Source organism: Indicator indicator, chromosome 1 (genome assembly GCF_027791375.1).
Source record: "Indicator indicator isolate 239-I01 chromosome 1, UM_Iind_1.1, whole genome shotgun sequence".
Lineage (NCBI taxonomy): Eukaryota > Metazoa > Chordata > Aves > Piciformes > Indicatoridae > Indicator > Indicator indicator.
Window position 1 is genome coordinate 38,528,807 of NC_072010.1, and position 15,820 is coordinate 38,544,626.

A 15,820-nucleotide genomic window follows, 5' to 3' on the forward strand; every position below is an offset into this window, starting at 1 on the left:
TAAGAAACTAAAAATTTATCTTTGTGTTGAGGACAGGGCATCAGTTTTGACCAGCAGTGCATAGCACTTTCTGTCTCCAAGCAGCTTCAGCTATGATTTTGCCTGCAGCTACTATATGTAGATGCTGCTCAGGAGGAAACTTGGAGCTCTGCAGGAGGATAGAATGGTCTCTTTTACAGACTACAGCGTATCATCTGGAGTGATATATTTTCCATGGATTTCTGGGATATTTTGGTGCTTTATTTGCCCCGAGACTGCAGCTATGAATCTGTGTAGTTCCTTAGAGGTGTCAGATTCTCTGAAATGAGATCTTCACTAGTTGCATAGTATCTTAAAAGAGAAGGCTCTTGATTTGGAGTTCAGCAAAGTGCATCTGCATCTATGTAAACTAACTTTACAGTGCCTCAGGTGGACTGCAGCTACTTCACAACACAGCTCTTGACAGGCCAGAGGGAATGGATTCAGTTTCCTAAGGGAGAGGATTACTTGAAAAAAGCAAGGGGAAAATGCAATATTGTGTAGAGCAGTCATGATAGGATATGACAGAGGTGAACAAGCCAATGTATTTTGCAGACAAAGCAAAAGATACCCAGTGATTTTTCTTGTAAGTGTGGGATGGGATGAAGTCTGCTGTTGGAAAGACATTTTCAGACAGCCTGAGCAGAATTTTGGATTAAACACAGGGAATGTACTCTGTAATTGTAGTCTATGTAATTGAAGGTAATGAAGTGTTTGACGCATGTTACCACTCAAAAATGAAAGACATGAAAGGAAGTACTTTCTCAAAATATTACTGTCTTACTACTTTGAAGAAGTAGAGCTTTGTCTCTCTTTTCTCCTCTTTGCAGAAAAGTAACTGGAGGCCTTGACTGGACAAAATTTGCCCAAGAGCCAAAAATCACATAATCACAGAATTATCAAGTCTGGAATACACCTCTGAGATCATCAAGTCCAGCCTATGACCTAACACCACCACATCAACTAGACCTTATGGCAAATAAGTCCAACAGCTTCTTGTCTGCATTAAGAGGAATGGTACAGAACAATAAGGGAGGGGATCCTTCCTTGTTGTTCAGCACTGGTGAGACAAATCTGGAGCCCTGGATCGAGTTCTGGGCTCCCCAGTATATGACAGACATGGACTTACTGGAGTATGGCTTCACTGCAAAGACAGGTTTTGGAGCATCTGTCATGTAGGGAGAGGCTGAGAAAGAGCTAGGACTGCACACCCTGGAGAAAACAAGGATCAGGGAGGGACATATGAACATGTATAGATATCTGCTAAGGGTGGGAATAAAAAAGGTAGAGATGGGTTCTTCTCATCATTGCCCAATGAAAACACAAAAAGTATTTCGCACAAACTGAAATGCAGGAAATTCAATTTAATCATAACCAAGCAAACCCACCCCCTCCCAAAGGGAAAAAAACAAAACAAAACAAAACAAAACAAACACCAGAAACAACCCCCAGAAAAAAACTTTGTTGTTTTGTTGGTTTTGTTTTGTTTTTGTGGTTTTTTTTTTTTGTTTGTTTTTTTTTTTTTTCTCTTTACTGTGATTGAATATTGAAGAATATGCAGTCTTCATCCTTGGAGATACTGAAAACCCATCTGAGCAAAGTCCTGAGCAATCTTCTCTACATAACTCTTCTTTGAGCAAGCAGCCTGGACTAGATGATCTCCAGAGATGCTCCCCAAGCTCAACTATCTTACAGTTCTGTGAAACTGTAACGCCTACATGGCAGCTCTCACCATAGTAGGGATTTTTTAAAGAATCAGTGATTGGTTTCAGAGGGTGATACCTAGCTTCTTGGATACAAGTGAGCAATACCTAACTTTTTTGCCCAGCTATTGTTTTCTGACAGTATACACTTGTTTCTCCATAGTCCAAAAATTTGAGCTTAACCAAGTGTAGGCTAAAGTAAGTTGCATCTGGGGACATTGTTACACAATAAACTGTGAAATATTAATAAGGTTTTTCAACAGTGTATCCCACATCTTTCTCATTTGGAAGCTAAGGGAGTATGAACTGTTAGATGGAGTCAAATTTGGCTAGAACACTGAACTTAAAGGATAGTGTGCAATGATGTAAGATCCAGATGGCAGCTGTCAGTAGAGTATCCTAGATATCAATACTGGGACCTGTAATTTTCAGCATCTTCTTCTGCTCCTGTGAATGAGGGCATGGCATACAGTCTCAGTGAAAGTGTGGATCACACTAAGACAGAGAGAGTGACTGACATGAGAGGTGGTAGAGCTTCTGTTCAGAGTGAGACTGATAAACTCGAAGATTCAGCCAAAAGCCTTCAGGAGTTTCAGCAAGAAGGGCAGAGCTCTGCATCTTGGGTAGAACAATCTTACATGCAAGGGACGCTGAGGATGGACTATAGGTAGTAGTCCTGTTGAAAAGGCCTATGATGAATGCTAGGTCCAATATGAGCCATCACACTCCAAAAAAAGTACACTGTGTGTGCTACTAGTCTGTAAAGTTTATATTACAAGAGAGGTGGCTACTGAAGGTATCATACATCTGTAGTCAACAATGGTGAGGCTGCGTTTGGAGTAATGTGCCTGGTTTTTAGTCCTCCAGTCTCCAGTCAGAGAGGAACGTGGAGAATCTGGAGAGAATCCACTGGTGGATTACAGAGACAGTCAGAGGCCTCTTGAACTACATATATATTATGAGAACATTGCTCTAAATAATGTCTCAGTACATTCTAGGCATTATAAAGGCATCCTTCCATCTGGAAAATTTGAATTCTTCGTGCTGTGGAAGACAAGTCCCAATAATCCACTTTTGTATTATTCATGTATTCTCCTGGTACAATGGAGAAAATTATTGTAGAACAGGCTTCTTGCCTATCTTGGTTTGCTGAGGGCAATGCCATCAGCAGACAACATAATTGTGTTGACAGGCTAGAAGTGAAGCCTAGGAGCAGGGGCAGTTATACATCCTTCTGTAGTTGCCAAAGAGGTTTGAGTGAGACAGGTGAATTCTGAATGGTGTGTAGATCTGGTTTGAGTGAGACAGGTGAATTCTGAATGGTGTGTAGATCTGATGGCCAGGATTGGCAAAGTCACTTAGAGATTGGCAAAGTCACTTAGAGAAAAGAAGGCTCCAAGGTGACCTTATTGTGGCCTTCCAGTATCTGAAGGGGGCCTACAAGAAAGCTGGGGAGGGACTTTTTAGGATATCAGGTAGTGATAGGACTAGGGGGAAGGGAATAAAGCTGGAAGTGGGGAGATTCAGGCTGGACGTGAGGAAGAAGTTCTTACCCATGAGAGTGGTGAGAGCCTGGAATGGGTTGTCCAGGGAGGTGGTTGAGGCCCCATCCCTGGAGGTGTTTAAAGCCAGGCTGGATGAGGCTCTGGCCAGCCTGATGTAGTGTGAGGTGTCCCTGCCCATGGCAGGGGGGTTGGAACTAGGTGATCCTTGTGATTCCTTCCAACCCTGACTGATTCTATGATTCCATGATTTACTGTTATAGAATTGTACTCAAGTGCAACTTGGAGGCAAGAACACTGCTGAAAAGGGTACTTCCTCCCTGGTATAGGGGTAACTTGGAATCATAAACTATTTAATGTGTTCTGATAACAAGAGAAATTAAAAATAATGAACTATTTTATTTGGAAAAAAAACCAACAACAAAACAGAAAACCAAACCAAAAAATAAATGAGGATATTCCATTCCATAAACACTTCAAAGGTAAATGAAGTACAAATAAATGGCTTGAGCTAATCATAGCATAATTCCACATTTAGCTAAGCTTATCCTGGATATTAGAGGACAGAAGATAAGCCCTTAATTTATCATCACAATATGTAAACTAGAAATTCAGTGGAGGCTTCTTAAGTATACAGACTTAGTTTGTTCAAATGTATTCAGTAAATCCAACTGACTGGTACAAACAGAGGTAATATCAAGAAGCTGTGTCAGAAAAGCCTTGTACTTCTGTTTACAGAAAAAGGTTTGACTGTGCCTGGAACTAGATCTAGACTCACAAGTACTAAACAGTTTCTTTTTGTTCTGCACTGCATTCATTTATATCGCTGCAGACAGGTAGTGTGCAATTGAGACATAACACAGATTTTCAGAACTCAAATCTGAACAAGACAAATGTTCCACTGGTAGGGAAAAGAAAACAGTTTTGTACATTTGGTGCAGTATTCTTTGGCCGAAGGTGCACATTGTCAGCTAAACAATCTAGTTTTCTAACAGAGAAGCAAAATGGAGTCTTCACTGACATCACAATATCTGTGTGTAATGCTTCCTGTCACACCTGGCTATCTAAAAAATCTGTTCTATTGTATCTAGCAATGGTCTGGTCTCAGTTACCCAGCTTTTGTCACCTTTTATATCTTGCCATGAAGATGTCAGCATATAGGAAACCCCAGTGTGTACATAACTCTCTCTCTCATCAAATTAAAGCTAAGTCTCCTTCCAAATTAGGAGGTTTAATGGGAGCTCAAAGAAGTGGCCAGAAGTAACAAAATGACTAAGAAATACTTTGTTCAAAAGACTAATTGCAGTTGTGATTCTCTAATACAAAGCAGTTTTCCATGGGGAAATTATACAATTTTTCTGTTCTGAAAGTGCTGTCAGTATCTACCTCAGGTCGATAGTGAGAACAGCTCCAAAAGCTCTGGGCCACTGTTGCCTACCTCCTACTTTAAACATCTGTCTGGTCGAGTGTCCGTAGCAAGCATCTAGCAAGGTATAGGTGTTTGCAAGATTAAAAAACTCTAAAACAAGTGTTTCACTGTGTATAATTTTTCACAAGAAGAGTATAGAGGACAAATACCTTGGAGATGTTTTTCACCTTATTTAGTATGTTTCTCAGAAATGTGATCATGAGCACTGTACAGCAACCTACATTGATGAGATCTGAACAAAATATTAACATGACATGTAACCTTTGCTGTAGGATTATAACCTATTAATAGTTCCAAATCTGTGGGGTTTTTCTCGAAGATGAAAGTGAGTTGTTGAGGTTTTTCCCCCCTGTAAAAAGGCTGAAGAATGGCTTTAAGATTGTTATGCAAATGAGTAACTTCATAATTAACATTTTAGTAAAATGCCTTTAGAACAGTATTGAATTAAATTTATTGGGAAATTCACTGTAATAATGAAAACCAAAAAAGCTTAAGTATTTCTAAGTCTTTAAAGGGTATTGCTGTATCATAACATAAGAAATTAGATATGACAGAAATTTCTAATAAAACTATTAACAATGAGTTTACAAGATTTCTCCAGAAAGTAGTGCTCATATTTTCTTCACAATCCATCAGTCTTGTAAAAATAATCACAACTTAAGTAGGAGAGCTAACAGTCTGTGGAAAAAAAGAAAAGAAGATAGCTATCACTAACTGCTGCAAAAGAATTACATGGAGGCATTTGCAAAAAAGAGTATTAACAGAAAAGCTTGCTTGGCTATATTGCTGTCTGCCAGCCTACATGTGTCATTATAGATGACATTGATTAGTTATGTACTAGCTGCAGTGGAGTTCACTGTTTAAATCTACAACTAAAACAAAATCCAGAAAAATCAATGTATACACAGTATTTAATGTAGTATCATTTTTGGTGAATCTTCATAAGTCTGATTTTTTCTTTTTTTTATATTCCACTAATTAGGGACTTGTTTCTCCCCCCCCTCCCCCCCCCCCCCCCCCCCCCCCCCCCCCCCCCCAACCCTCTCAATCCAGAAGAAGCTGGTTCTGTGTCAGGATAAATTTTAGATAATATTTAAGTCCTTGAAGAATTTGATGACAAATATCTGTAGATCAGTTTGATGACAAGAGATCTTTTCAAGGGAAAGGAGACAGAAAAAAAAGTAGTGCAAAGACTAGAAATAAGTTATTAAAGCTTTTGATGGAGCAAAGTCATTGCAATGAAGAACCTAGTATAAGTGGTTGTAGAGCAGGATGAAGTTATACATGCAGCACCACTGATCTAGGAGGAAAATGAAGAAAAATGCTTCACTTGAAACATTGGTTTAAATTGCCTTGAAGATGCTTGTTATGATATATTGTTATAACTACTTGATGTTTGAGCCAAATGTTTAGTATTAGAGGTCCTCATTACAGAAATCACTGATTACTTCCTGTCATACAACTGTATTATGAAAGATACAACATATAATGTGATTCTCATTAGCTGCAAGCCAACAAAATTATCACAGAGAGAAAATATGCATACTATCTTTGAAGACAGCCTCGGGACAGCCTGAACTGATGTTGAAGAGGAATGAAATTTCTCAGCTTCTCTGGTTTTGTCACCTGCCTAGATAAAATTTCCCTTAGGCACAGCAAGAAAAAAATTAACAAATTGCTACACGGAAAAGCTCAATAATGAAGCAACCTGAGGGCTGTGTTTGTATTGACTGTGGGGTTTTATACTTAATTCCTGTGAAGTCAAGCTGGTCATGGATGAAGCAGCAGAAGCAGCAAACCATATGTTCCAGAACATCCTGATTTTTAACTTCAGCCTTCCCCATCTCTGCTCTCCTTTTTACTTTTCCATTTCTGATGGCAGAAGGAATTTGAACTGTCTTTCTAGAGTATTCCAGTGTTCTTTCTAAGGAGCTCGCCAGGTCAGGTCTGTGCCCAAATCCAAGACAATGAGGGCATTATAGTTATAGGCTTGGCTTCATTCCCATAGATGTTGGCACAGATGATTCTGAGTAGGTCTTGTAAACTAAGACCATTTTTAAAGGCAGTGAAATCTACCAGAATACTTACCTTACAGTCTTCTCTTCCTGATGGCCTTTTTTGGGTACAACTGATGCTGTGAAATCTCTGGCTGTTCCTCTCCTATCATGACAGACTGAGAGTGTTTGGGTTGTTTGACCTGGAGAAGAAACATCTCCAGGGAGACCTCATTGTGGCTTTGCAACAGTTAAAAGGTGTTTACGGGTAAGACGGGAAGAATATTTTTATAGAGTAAAGGATAGGGCAAGAGGTAATGGTTTTAAACTAAAAGAGGGGAGATTCAGACTAGATATAAGGAAAAAAGTTTGTGTTTTTTTTTAAATGAGAGTAGTGAAATTCTGGAATAGGTCACACAGAGGAGCTGTAGATGCTTCATCCCTGGAAATATTCAAGATCAGGTTGGATGAGGCTCTGAGCAACCTGATCTAGTTAAAGATGTCCCTGCTCATTGCAGGGGGTGGGGCTGGACTAGATGATCTTTAAAATCTCTTTCCAACACAAACCATTCTATGGTTCTGTGATCACTTTTCTCAATCTTGTCCCATTGCAAATCTTGTACTGTGTCAAGGGCTTCAGCATGCAGAACCGGATGATCTGGTGTCTGATAAACAAAATCTTGTATATTTCTGGCCTCAGAGTATCATCACTGCAGCATATAATAACAGCTTCTGTTTTTTTTATTTGACCCGTGTTTCTTTTCCTATAATTTGTGATGATAAATCATACTTTATGACTAATACAGTGTTCATTCAGTACTTTGGAATACTTTGAGTCATAAATGATATACTTTTCTGGTTAATACTTTATTATTAATATACTTTTTATGAATTGATATAATCTAGGATATTTGCATTGATTAAGTACTTTATTGAACACCATGCAATCTTTTGGCACCAGCTGACTGTATCCCTGTTGGGTGGAATTTGTTACTCTTATTTCAATCAAGCAATATTCATTACTGTTAGATTAAATTGGTTTCTTGTGAAAGTCCCAGCAAAGTGTATTTCTATTTAAGTATATTTACACTTACTTGAATATATTTTACTATGAAAAATAGCGAGGAAGAATTCTGACTTTATTTTTACCATGATAAGAAGCAAGGTATTTTTGCTGGGCCAGGTGATCATGAAAGAGCGTCCAAGAGTTGCAGAGAAACATCTGTTCCTTTTACTCTCAGGGTGCAAGTATACAAAAAGATAAAGGCTGTCCTAGACCATAGAAAGAAGCTATTGCTAGGCAGGATGAGACCACTGTTCCCGTTCTCCTCCAAGTGGAAGATTGTGTACCTCTTAGTACAGAATAGAGCAACCCCAGAGAGAAACAACACTTGCTTGACATACGCTCCCCATGCCGGAACTTTGCACTCCAACGGACCAGTGGGCTGTACTGTAAAATCTGTCAGCCCATAATCTATAGCAAACCCCTTGCCCACTTGGGTCAGGATGTTGCTGGACATGCTACAGAAAAATCCTCTTAACTGAGCCCTGGTGTTCACAGAATCATAGAATCGTTTAGGCTGATCATCGAGTCTAACCATTAACACTATCAAGTACTTTTCTCTTGTCTTCTCCTTTTCTGTTTTCCATTCCTGTTTATATTTTCCTTTCCCTTTTGTATTTTCCTTTTCTTTTTTAAACATGGGAGAATAATAAGTAATTAATGCTAGGCTGCAACATGACATGATTTCCCTCCAAATCCTAGGGGTCAGCAAAGCAACTTAGACAACTGAGCTTTTGGATAGTTTGAGGGAATATTCATTATAATTTATTTGGGCTGGATATACTGTCTTTTCCAGGGAAGATGAAATCTGAAATGGCTGAAATTTAGATAATCAAGCTTGTAAAATTTTACTAAGTTACCTGCCTTTGCCAGCTAATTTTGAAAGATAAAGTCTTATATTATTTTCAGTATTCCCCCTAGTATTATTAACAGGGGATATATATATATATATAACTAATAATATTGTATTAGTATTCAGTTATACTTTTCAGCCTCAGAACTGTCAAAATGACTAAACTATTTTAAATATGTGAATCATTTCCTAATGATCTCAAAGCATAGAGCACAGTAATTAAAATTCAAAATTTCTATAACTTCCAAAAAATGCAGTGAATGTGCTTAATAAACCTGTCTTTTTAGGAAGAGCCAACTTTGCCTGAATTTATTATAAGGGTAATTCAGGCTATCTTTTTCCTTTTTTCTTATTTTTCTTTTTTAATTTTTATTTTATTTCTTTGTTTGTTTTCTTTAATGAAAAATGGGTAGTATAAAAAACTGTTATGAGGCATGCAGTAACATTCACAGAAGTTAGAAGGACATTTCCTGTGATGAATTTACCTTGGTTAAATATTTACTAATACATTGCTAGAGAAAGTACACACAGGAATTGCTTTCTCTAGCAAAGAAAAAGCTGTATCTTTCTGAAAGTATACCTTTCATACCTGGGAAGAGTCCTGTGGGATAAGGCCCTGGATGGAAGGGGTGCCTCAAGAAAGCTGGTTAATATTCAAGGATCACCTCCTCTGAGCTTAAGAGAGCTCCTTCCCAATGAATAAAAAGTCAGACAAGAATGCCAAGACGCCTGTGTGGAAGCATACACAGGGTAGAAGCTAAGAGGAGTGACCTGTGAGGAATACAGAAACTGTCTGAGAATCCAAAGATGAACTTAGGAAAACTAAAGCCCAAGTGGATTGAATCTGGACAGAAATGACAAAGACAACAAAAAGAGCTTGTGTAAGAAAATAGATAAGGGAAAATGTGGTCCCATTGCTCAACAAGACAAGTGATCTGGTTGTTTGGAAAAGGCTGTGGTACTAAATGCCTCCTTCTCTTCAGCCTTCACTGCCAAGACTGGCCTTCAGATGTACCAGGTCTCAGAGACCAGAGGGAAAGTGTGAAGTGAAGAAGACAGTGTTGAGAAGATCCTTCTTGTTGGAAAAGGATCAGGTCACTGGACATACATAAGCCCATGGGCTCTGATGGGATGTGGCCATGAGTGCTAAGGAAGCTGGCAAATATTGCCAGCCCACTCTCAATGACCTTTGATCAATCATGGCAACAGGGAGAAGCACCTGACGAATGAGGACAGTAAATGTAACTCCTATTCTCAAAAAGGACACAAGAAGAAGGACCAAGGAACTACAGGTCAGTCAAGCACATTAAGGACAAAAGAATCATCAAGAGTATTCAGCATGTCTTCACGAAGAGGAAGTCGTATTTAACAAACTTGATAAATTTCTGTGAGGAAAAGACTGTCCTGGTCCACAAGGGGAGAGCAACACACGTCGTTTACCCAGACTGCAGGAAGGCCTTTTGAGAGTGATATGATCTTCATATGCAAGAGATGTGTAGCACTTCATGGTACACTATTTTTTTCCTCAGGAGATACAGTTTAAGTAAATGCCACATTTACTCAGTTGTGTTTTTGCAAGACACAGATATGTACAATATGTTCTCAGACATGCTCAGAGACAACTGTCACAGGCATCTTAAGCATTTTTTTCTTCAGACTGCGCAAACTGAAGAGACATTAATGTGGGTTACCTACTGCAATAGCTGAGGGTAGATCTCACACAAAATCTTCATTTTCTGTCTTTGAAATTAATCCTAGTACTTAAAAAAACTCATTCAAGAAGAATAAAATGCACTTGATCTGTGTCCAAAAGCTGAATAACTAGGATTTTCAAAAGTGAGAAAGGAATAAAATATATTTTCAGCTATAATTTTGTGCCTAGGAGAATTGGAATAAGGAAAGTAGGGTGAAATTTAGTATCCTCTGAAGATCCTTAGTTCCCTTCTTTTCCTACAAAGGATCATTATGGTGATCATCCTCGGACACGAGCAGAATTCCTAAATTAAATAAATCTTATGAGTATATCCAAAAGAGCTGTCTAGACCGCCTGTTCTTTCCTGCTTCCTGAAGCTGCTATAATTTTACTATGATACTAAAGTCTTATTGCAGCATTGTGTGTTGGAAGTTGTGGGCACAGTTATTCTCCAAAGCTCTGTTGCTCACTTTCCACAGTAACCAGTGTGAGAAAGATGTCATAAATGTTCCATAATTTCATTTTATTTTTTCTGGCAGTCACTGGGACTACATTTCTATTTCCTTACCTTTCTATATAGTTGAAAATGACAACACTTCTGCTGCATATGAAATCTTAACTAAAAAAAAAAAAAAAAAAAGCAGCATATATCTATTTGTTTCAAGATCTGCTGGTGTATTTTTATTAGTATTTAAGAGAAATAAAACCTATTGGGCAGATGTTTCTGGAAGAGTCTACCTGTTGATTATCAACAATTGGATAAAAATATGAAAGCTAAAATTGTAGAGAAGGAAACTTTCTGAACAGTTTTTGTTTGAATGGAAGCTGAAGTGGTCTTAACTGCTGACTCCCAGATTTCTTTCTGCCCCATGTAACAAACAAGACATATAAGAGGAAATCACTACTATGAAACTTGATAAAATAGTTAAAATAACTATAAATTTGCTTTTCTCTAACACCAAACAAAGGCTTTCCAAGAATAAGCAAATAATTTTATCCTCAAAATTATTGACTTTCATTGTTTGGTTATAAAGTCTATATGTAAACCTAATTTATCTCTAAAGGTTTAATCAAATAATATCCTGAGCTTTAGGGAAAAATAAAATCTTTGACAGATAATCTTTGGGGAAAGAGGAATATCTGACATCTTGTGACTTAAAAACTTAACTGCGTGGTTTTAATTGAATAAGAAAGCAAAGCAAGGAAAACAATTAACACTTTTATCTTTATTTCCCTGTTCAAATATTCAGAGCAAAGACCAGTGGGATTGTCAGATCTATGAAAATGTCTGAAGAAATTAAAAGCACTAATTTTTTTTTTTGCAACTATCTTTCTGCAACTCTATCTCCTAAACACCTCTTATTTTATCCCTATGCACCCAGTTTATGGAAGGTGAGCTCAAGGACAGAAGAAGCATGACTAAAGTAACATTAAGTCAATGATTCATCACAGTTACAAAGGCTTGCCTTATTAAATGGACCTGTCTATCAGCTAAGGTGGGGCAAACAGGAAAAACTATTTTCCTCTTGTTGGTATCTTACTGCAAAGTGGGGGGAATATAAATAAAACCATAACTGAGGTAGCATATGCAGTATATTGAATCATACCATAGACAAACACTCAGATATGAAATATACTGCAGGTATTTATGTAAAAGGGAATACTTTTATTTCTGTAAAAAGGTATAAAATTTGCTGCAGATTTGCTGCAGATTAATCCTTCTGGTTCACAATTGGGTTTTGTATTTTTAATATTACTTCATTTATTTCAGGAGTTTCACAATTACACTCTGTTTTCTTTAGTCAATAAAATAAATCCGTTGAGTGTATTGTTGGGCACTCTGCAGTTGGACTCAGAAATGTGCTACAAACCAAACATTAATCATCACATTTTTTTCAGGCACATAAAATATTGTTCCTAATAAAAATGAATTAATAAACCACATTGTTGTCATATTTTCATTCAATGTCTTTCTGTTCCTATAAATCCTGCACAAAATCCTCTTTCTGCTGAAGTTGTTCAGAGTTTGCCACTAAAATTTTGAAACAAACTGATCTTGAGTTTACAGGATCTGACCCTGACCTGTAGAGACAGTTTGGGATAGGATAACTGGGAATGAAAGAAAACAGGAAAGAGAAAAGTTCTGAGTTCTTAGATCAGGACTCTGATTTTACCTAGCATTTACACTTATGTATCACCTTTCCCTTATTTTTCTCTGTAATAAACACTGGTTTTTGTTTCAGTCTTTTACTCCCCCTGCACCCACTGAATGTTTGTATAACAGAAAATATATGCTGTTCCTTGGAAAGAAAATGTTTCATTCCCTGCAGCTACTAACAATTTACTTTTCTCAGAGTCAGAATGCAAACATTCTGCTTCTGTTTTTCTTCACCTCAGATCATCTCAGCAGTGCTTTATTCTGCTGGAAGGACATTTTGAAGACAGGTGAAAATATAGCAAAGTATCCTTGCTAAAATAGCTCAGTTCTGAGCTGACATGACCAACGTGGTTATGTGCCTTGAAATCAGTCTTCAGAGGCTTTCTCTTGCTCTCATAGCATTTAAAGGTACAGATTGAAGGTAAAGGCCAGTATTTTGCTCACACAACCAGACAGCCTCCCTGTCTCTCCTTTATCTCTGAAAAATGCCCATTAAGTACATGCATCCAATTAAATATTTAAAACTCACTCCTTCTCAGTTTAGGTTTATTTCTCATATATTAGAGCAAAAGCTGACAAATGCAAATATATTCTTCTGCTCTAATTACATTTCAGTTAATAAAATCTCACATGGATTAACTCCAGTGCCTTCTCCCAGTTCCTGTAAAAGCATCCTTACCAATTAAGCATCAAATTAATAAAATTCATTTTTATGTCTGAAAACCTTTTAGTTCAAATAGCTGGGGATTGTTTCAAGTCTTCAAGGCCTAAAACCATATGAAAGAAGACAGACCATGATAAGGGTTGGAAGGGACATCTGGACATCATCTTAGTTCAACCTGCTCTGCTAAAGCAGGGGCAGCTAGAGGACATTGCATAGGATCATGTCCAGGAAAAAAGTGAATATCTCCAGAGAGGGACACTCCACAACCTCTCTGGACAGCCTGTTCCAGCACTTTGTTACCTTAAAATCAAAGACTTTTTTTTTCCTGATGTTCAGATAAAACTCCCTCTGTTCTAGTTTGTGCCCATTTCCCTTTCTCCTGTCCCTGGGCATCATTGAAAGGAGTCTGGCCTGCTCATCTTGACATCTGCCCTTTAGTTATTTAAAAGCACTGTCAGAATCCTCTCTGTCTTCTCTACGTTAAACAGCCTCAGGTCTCTTAGTCTTTCCTTATAAGAGAGATGCTCCAGTCTGCTCCTCATCTCTGTAGCCCTCTGGTGGACTCTCTCCAGCAGTTCTTTGTGTCTTTTGAACTGAGGAGCCCAGAACTGGATGTAGTTCTCCAGCTATGGCCTCACTAGGGCAGAGTAGAGGGGAAGAAGAACCTGGACCTGCTGACCATACTCTTCTTAATGCACACCAGGAAACCATTATCTTTCTTGGCTATGAGAGTACATTGCTGGCTCATGGTTAGCTTGTGCACCAAGACTGTAATAAAAATGTATACTTTAATATATTTTATAATGAATATTTCCTGGCAGTGGTATCTTCAAACACCACTGTAACTTATTTACAAAATGTATTCACAGGTCCAATTATTTGGCTGCGGCTTTACACTGCACATATAAAGACAGTTAAATGATTTAAGCAAAGATCTAAAGTTTCCAATACAGCGATTCAAATTGGAAATGCAGGTGCTGTGATCTGTGGCTTTCTCACAAATGGGATTCCATGGCAGATTGGCTGGGTGCTCACGACATGCTCCTCAGTCTGGTATCTTCCCAGGTGCTGTGGCTATGATTCGAGCAGTCCTTGGCTCAGAGAGGGCTAAGGGGCCTCTCCCTCGTGTGCTCTATCACTGGGCTGCAGCCTCTTCTGGGATTCAATTCCCTCAGAGGTTTTCCCCTTTCTGCCTCGGTCCAGGTGCAAGGCCTGGGTGAAGTTGTTGGTCTGCTAGAGCAGATTCTTCAGCTGCTGCTCGGGCAGTATTTGGCTCTTGTTGCTGTCTGGGTGAGAACAAGGCAAGTTGCCTGACTTCTTGGCTGGTTTAAATACTGCCCCAAGACAATTAATGCCCTTTGGTATCACAGAACCCTGATAACTGGACCTATGGGATGGGGCATATCCAAACGTGGCCAGGGGCACACACAGTTCACAGCTGTGCTACAAAGTTAATGACACATGGTACATGTCTATCTGGACCCCAGGAAGTGTCCAGGTTTGCACATTCACAGGTGCTTGCAATGTTAATCACACATGCTATACGTTTACCTTGGCCATCTGGACCCCAGGTTAGCACATTTGGAGATGTTTTGTCTGGGTTAGAGAATATTTGGGGGTTTGACCCTTCAGGACAAGGACTCCCAGAGCTCTTTTCCAGCAGGTCAACCCCTAACCTGTTTTGGTACATGAGATTATTCCTCTCCAGGTGCTGGACTCTGCACTTGCCCTTATTTAATTTCATTAGATTCCTCAAAGTTTTCAAAAGCCCTCAATACAATTAAAGAAATAAAGTGATTGGTGTATGTATTTCAAAAGTGCTTGTGTGAAAACATTACTAGAAAAAGTGACATCAGCATATTTTCCCCATTTGCTGTGTAAGAAGAATTAGAAAGCATAAAAGTGGCTGAATCATTTGAAAGTCATTCAGATCCTTAGTAAAGGCATGAATCACAGAGTTTAATTTACAAAGTCTGCAAATTCCGTCATTCTTTTACTTTGTGTCAGATAATCCTCTCCCCAGATACATAATTCTGCTTACAGTACATTTTGATGAAATAATTGAGAACAGGCAAAGAAATTTAACCAGCACAGCAGATTCACTTTCCTAATTTAATTACCTTTTACCTTTATCCCTAGCTAAGTTTTTGCTGAATATTGGATCAACAGAAAAGTAAAATTTAAAGATAATTGAAACTTTTAAAATTAAAAAAGAAGAAAGAAATGGTTGTAAAATACCTCATCATCAATTCCCAGCACATTTTTGTACAGGGACCTGTACACTAGTAAAATACTTCAGTCTTGCAATTTGTTATATTTGTAGGCACCTAGGAAACCAGGTAGGCTATTTTTGAGATTAATTTCATTATGATGAACTAATTTGAACTCAGTCATCTTTGACTCATAAGTATTTAAATCCATGATAGCTATTTCAGCACTGGTTTTTAAGGCATCTTGTTAGATGCTTCAAGAACCTAAAATCATATATTAAGCCACACTTATTAAGGGAAGTAATTACAGGTATGGAATTTCTGCAAATTGCCAGAAAAAAAATCATATAGCATGACTACATATTTGGAAAAAAGCCTAGCAACCAGACCAATTATTAAAGGCAAAAATAATGGGTAAAGCAAAGTTCTGCTTTATGATTATAGCAATTATAAAATGTTTTATTATAATACACTCAACTTTTATAGAACCTTGTTTACTAATGAAGGGTATGCTGCATTACAAGGTCTTCTAT